The 6,586-nt window shown below is 31.6% G+C and overlaps 1 protein-coding gene across 4 annotated transcripts in view; it reads left to right on the top strand.

The window, feature by feature from the left end:
- The first annotated feature begins 2,335 nt into the window (after nt 1-2,335).
- The window catches only part of LOC109538342 (potassium channel subfamily K member 18), a 147,746-nt gene continuing 143,495 nt past the window's right edge, over nt 2,336-6,586 (top strand). Inside the window, exon 1 of one of the 4 annotated variants that reach the window (XM_019905546.2) lies at nt 2,336-2,692. The gene's annotated coding sequence lies outside the window, so the exon portion shown is untranslated. The remainder of the gene's footprint in view (nt 2,693-6,586) is intronic. The other 3 variants (XM_019905544.2, XM_019905543.2, XM_019905545.2) reach the window with 3 other exon arrangements.

Raw genomic sequence — 6,586 nt, 5'->3', positions numbered from 1 at the left:
GCAAATTTAAATGCTCGCCTTTATTTGCCCCAATTAAAAAAAGACAGCATCGGTGCAGTAAAAGACCAGATATAAATAAATATAATAAACCCAAATTTTCAAACTTTTTAACACCACTCAAAAAGTTAGCAAAAATTGAAAAATTGTTAAAACAGCAGCTGTATCTGATAGTTTAAGGGTCCGAAAAGACGTGAAAGTGCGGGCGTAAAAAGAGATTCTAAACTTTGAGCCTAGCACAAAATTAAAAAAGGGACTTTTTTTTAAGTAAGTTATTTAACAATTGCATTGTTCAAAAACTGTACGTCCGATCTTAATCGGCTTTGCCGCTTTCGTTTTGTATTGCAGTCAAGTACTTTTCTCTAAATATATGGCATCATTGGGTTATTTTTTCTTTGTTAAATAAATAATTTTAAATTACATTGTTTTTTACCCATTTTTTTGTACTTGCGAGCATTTCAAATCTACGGATATCGGACCAACTCTGCCTGATAGAAAATTTATAAGTATACATTTTTTCACCAAAATGTATGCTTACCGAGTTCCATGCGATTGCTTCCAGGGAATAACGCGTTTTTCACATTTTTTTTCACTTTTTCGTTCTTTATGCAAGTAGCACACCTTTTCAAGCTGGCGCACCTCGATATTTGACTAGGTATACCATCCCCGAGCAATTGCAATAGTTATCTAAGTTACGTCACGTTAGAGACATATTTGAAAAAAATCGTAATTCTCCTGGCCTATAAATTGATTTGCTAAAGGCACTGTAATATTGTTTCAAATATTTGATCAAATAATACACTCATAATATTTTCGTCATCTACATACAGGTTAAAGAAAAAAAAGATTTATAATTAACAGTCAGAATTTATGCTTTAGCTGTGATTCATTACGTCCATTTTTCAGGTGAGTTTTTATACCTTTGTCCAATTAAGACAATATGTGATTTATTTTGAAACAGAGCATCCATACTAAGCTAGAGATCGGCAGGATAGAACCCTTGCTAAATTATATTTATTTATAATATTATTCTCATTCTCAAGAAAAAAGTATAAATTCCGATGTTATTTTATTTATCAAATTCCGTTGTTCAATTGTCATCAAAATTTACAATTTGAGGATAATTAGATGTTTCAAATAAAATTTACAACTTTCGTAAAATATTATTGAAACATTATTTTAATGTGCGGTCACATGCTAAAATAAGCATTTACCTTCCCAGTGTATAAGATAGGAAGTCGTATTTTTATCATTTACCACTTTGAGAGGTTTATTTTCAATATTATCGATTATAAATACCAAAATAAATCTGGAATATATAAAACCTGTTATTTATCATTCTTACTTATCAATCAGATGGAAAATTTATTGACTGAAAATATTTTATTGACACTTGAACGAGTATTATACAACTTCACTTCCAATTCGGTTCGAAGGACCGAAACTGTCTGTAAGCGTAAGACGAAAATAATATTTTAAAAGCGCAGCTAGTGGCAAATATGACCATTTAATCGCAAACTCTCCAAACTGTATTATATCGACTTGGAGAAGTGCCAAGTGAATTGGCCGTCCTAATTGAAATATGAGTGCCCACTTTATCGTTTAATTTGAACCAGTTTTAAGCTGTAACTCTAAGTAACGAATGAACATACATTAAAGTGCTCGTGGAAGTGATGATAAAGCTTTATGATTAGCAGATAATGCGGTGTCAGGGTGCAGTTTGCGGTAAAATTTTCTAGATCTGAAAAATCGTGGACGTTAAACAAGTAATTAAATAAGTGCATGCATACAAAATAAGCATTTATTTAAAAGCCGTTAGATAGAAGATAATTGAAAAGCCATAGTAAGCAATTATATAAAACATCTCCGCAGCAAAGAGTGTTAATAAGAGCGGAAAATTATAATTTCCATTTCTTAAGATAGAAGAATGGGTTTAAAGCAGTACAAGCAGAAAAAAGGTATCAGTGTTTGGTGGTGTGGTTGCTACGATTGATTAACGTTTTATACCTACGATAATTCAGCTTTTTGTGCTTCAATTGGACGATATTACTATTGGTCTCACCGCTCATAAAACATAGACGTTCTCACGCAAGTCGGTTCCTGGCCATGCCATTTTTAGGTCTGATGAGCAGAATTGGCTTCCATTCTCTTAGAATCTAACACTGATGGACTCACCTGTGAGGTTATCTCAAGTATCCGGGTATACCTCAAACCCATTGCTACTAAAAAAAACCTTGAAAAACCTCCACAGGTGTGCAATGATGTTATTGCTAATTTTAAAATATTCCGATTTTTGTCACTCTTTTAAATTGTTCCAGTTCCTAAAATGTGCAGAAAGTGGGAGTTGTTACAATTCCAAAAAACCTGAGTTTAATATCCTCAAATGCGCGTGTTTCCTTCGAACGCACAAACCTCTCCCGTCGGATCGTCAGGTATTTCAGTTGAAGCGCGCCCGTTTGTTGAGCAGTTTCGCTTCCAAGTTACCTCTGTTTATCGTACGTAGCTTACGTCGAAGTTTTATTCTAAACTGTCCTAACAATAATATTTAGATTAAAGATTTTTCTGTAGTATGTTCCAAAGCAGTAATCAGCTGGAATAGTAATCATTAAAGTCAGTTGCAAAATTTTAGAGTGACTAAAGTGAAGTTTGAAACATTTTCCTTTTGCTTGAACTTAGCGCATCTGTGAAGATTTGGGTAAGTTAATCTTGGGAATTTGTGAGGACTTTGGTTATTATTGGCATTAATGCTATATAATTTGTGAAAAGAAGACTCGGATAATTCTGGATGTTACTTTATTATCCAGAGTCTCAAAATATTTCGTTAAAGTTTGGAAACGAAAAAAGTATAATGAAGGAAATAATGGTAAATTGTTAGCAAATTATATGTTTCCATAATGAAAATACATTAATGAGAAAACAATGTAAAACTAGATTTAACTTTTTTTTCGAATGAGTGAAATCTACAATTATGGAAGTTAATTGTTGACGAAATAAACGGTTTAAACTTGGACGTTCTTCCAGTTTTTAATTTTCATCTTAACTTTTAATGTCATTATAAAATGTATGCAAAAACTTAATATGATTGAAAAAAACCCATAATATTTAATAATTTTTAATAGTTTAAATATTTAGTTTCAAATCCGTTCTGGTAAATTAATCCAAAATCAAAACCCTTCTTTTAAAAACCCTGAATAACAAATATTTAAAGTATTCCAAATATCCGTGTTAATGAAGTATAATTTCAAACAAAATGCGCATTAACTCTTAATTAAGTGCTCATTTATAAAGAAATAGCCATCATATACTTACAAGTTATGAATAATTGTAATCTTATATTTAAAGTTTGTAATTCTCAAGTTATGTATTTCCAGATAACAAATACGTCGTTTCAAACGATTTAAACTATAATTATTTTCTAATTTTGAATATAGTTTTAATATTTTTAGAGGTGGAAATACGCATTTCTTTTTGCAGGCAAAATATCCAATTTTCCTGAAACACTTAAGTTTTTATATAAAGTGCAATTTCTTTAATCGCGATATTTACGTGCAATGCAATTTGTCCAAATCGTCAAATGTAGATTTCAGCAGCATGATAAGAGACAGCAAAAAATGAACCTTAAGATTTCTCCTTAGAACTCGTCAAATTATTCAAGCTCTACAATTGAGGGCCTTAAAGATAACAAGTTTATTATAAATACAATTTGTTTAGATTGATTAAAAAGCGAGAGTTTAATTTAATTGAAGACAAAATAAATGAAAATTATAATCATAGTTATATTTATAATAAAGTAAATGAAATGATAAGTTACTGAAATATTTAACCGGTTTGATTGATTGAAGAATAGGATAACAGTTTTTGAGACAAACTGAGATGAATCCTATTAATCGTTTATCTAATCTTAATATAATTATAATTAAGAATATAAAATTTAAATTTAAAATGCTCTCTATAGTTAAAATTAAAGAAGGCAGTTTCTGTAATGTTAATACAGTAAACACCATCATCCAATCAGCGTCTCTTGTTAGTTCAGGTCACAAAGAGTAGAAAGAAGCAGACCTTATTTATATTAGCAGGACCTTATCAGCTTTTCTAAAGAACTGAGGTTTTCAAAAATAATAAATAAATAAGTATTGGTTATAATAATAAGAATTTGCAATGAATGAGTTTTTGCAAACTTCTTGCAATTTGACTCAGACGACAAATATATTTAATGAAATGTGACTGGCGATTAAAATGCCTTTTTAAAATAATTAAACAGTTAGCAGTTGAGCTTTCGTGTCCAATTTACAATGGAATCAATGTATCTCGACAAGTATTGCTTGGATATTTAATTAAAAGTTAACGGTGATACCTCTTAAAGTCACTGACAACCATCTAAAGGTCTAATGAGATTTAATGCGACACTTCTTAATTAAAAAAGTTTTGAAGCTATAGTCAGAGCGTTGATTAAGGAAAAATAGTTTATCTTTAGAGTATTTCAATATGGATTGGATATTTGCAATTAAGCTTTCCTATTACAGATTCAGTTTATTTTTAAAAATAAATTTCTAATTTGGTACCGCTAGTGCGAAAGTAGTGGAAAGTAAACTGGAAGAAAGTTTTTCAACTGTTTTGTTGAAAAAAGATAATACTAAAGTTCTCTTCTGGCTGGTCAAATGCAGCAGTTTTATGCTGGCTATCCAACATAATGGACAATTTTGAGGCAACGCAACTTTGTAATTTTGCAGATATTTAGTGGAAACATGGCACGTATATAGGTTGAAAACCTCTCGTCAAACCCACTGATCCAGGTTGACATCGGAACAGGAATTAGGCCCTTTAGGGATCGTTAGTTTTCAATATTTCAAAATAATGGAACTTATGAGGCCCGTCGACATGAAACAAATTGCAATGCGAACTGACAAAAGGATAAATTGGACTTTCCGGAACTGTCTAAAACTTAAAAAATGTATACTTAAGAAGCAGTTGCGACAAGCCTTGCTATAATATATCTATTGTTTGAGCGTAGGAATAGATAGATCGGAATACAAAATAAAATATAATAGTGTTTACCGACATTCTTGGCAAGAATGGGAGAAAAATTATGTCGTGTCGTTGCCGGTCCGCTGGATGTCTGATGTGAATCAGGGGTTATATGTGGAAAAATATACTCAATAAGTTACTGCGATGGATAAAAATAGAGTCCATATATTTCTTAACAATTAATTATGAAATTATATTATATTATATACCTAGTGCGAGAAGAAAGCCATTATAGGTATTTAATAGCCTTCTCGACCGAAAAACTACAGCAGATACAACGAAGGTTAAATAAGCAAAGAATTGTAGTTTTGAATGCTCCATTCGGAACAAATTTTATTTTTCTAAAATTTGACAGCAGTCAGTAGAAATGTAAAAAAAACTGGTGTTTGGCAGGCAGATTTTTAAATGACTCCTAGATCTGTCAATATTAATCTGACAGGGAAATATTAAATAAAAAAAGTTGTAGAAAATTGTATACCAAATAGAATGACATGAGACATTTCTACAATCTAACAGTCATTTTTGAAATATGAGACAAACTTGAATTTTTTAATGGCAACCATATTTGATTATGCCTTTATTGAATAGGGCATAATTTTTTTTTATTTTTTCGAAAATCAAGGTGCCAATGGGTTTTACTTTCTCAATTTAGTTGATCGAAGTTAGTCATGGAAAGGAGTATGCACACAGACACTGACGGCAGTGTTTCCATAGTAACAAATAATAACCACATCTTTCAATTATTTGACATTCAAGTTTGAATTCAAGTCAGTTACAAACTTAAGTTAGTTTTATTGTAATATAATGGATTATTTCAATGAAGAAAAGGGCGACATGATTGAAACCTATATTACACGTGATATAAATTCTGGACGAGTCTGTTATGACATTGAGAGCAATGATTTTTCTTGTTCTTGAAAAAATTCAAAAGACAAGGCAGTCAAATGAAGCCGTGGAGGTTAATGTCTTCGCCATTGTGAGCCAGAATCCACAGATTTCAACCAGAGAAGTTGCAGCGGAATCCGGGACTTTGATGGCAGGGTGATAAGAGTTAACAGTTTATAAATTGTAGTATGTTTAATCGACACAATGAACATATTTAGAATCAAGCAAATTCCCACGACTTTGAACAAAGGAAACTACAAATTAAATATGGATTTAACGTTTGGTGCGGAATGGTGGGTTCAAAAATTCTTGGCCAATTTATTAGCAAAGCCATATTAAATGTAAGTCGGTATCTTAAATTCCGGAATGATTTGGTCATTATCTTTGACGACTTAGATTTAGAAACACGGTTTAATGTGCAATGGTTTCAACGTAATGAAGCCCCTCCGGATAATTTTGCCCATGTGCGGAATCATTGGAACGAATAATTTTCTGGCGCTTGGATTGTAAGAAACGGTCTTATTTTAGACCATTCAGATTTAGATTTTTTATTGTGGGGAGCCGTAAGAAACACAGTTGTTAGAACATTTGAAAATATTGACGGTCGGTCAGTTGGAAAAGCAACTTATTCAGTTTTAAAGCGCTGCAATGTTTGCACTGATGATAAAGGTGGACTTTT

Source organism: Dendroctonus ponderosae, unplaced genomic scaffold, assembly GCF_020466585.1.
Source record: "Dendroctonus ponderosae isolate FM_Combo_2020 unplaced genomic scaffold, Dpon_F_20191213v2 Dpon_F_20191213_2, whole genome shotgun sequence".
Taxonomy (NCBI): Eukaryota; Metazoa; Arthropoda; class Insecta; order Coleoptera; family Curculionidae; genus Dendroctonus; species Dendroctonus ponderosae.
The sequence above is the reverse complement of the archived record's forward strand: the minus strand, read 5'-3'. Positions and strand labels throughout refer to the sequence as shown.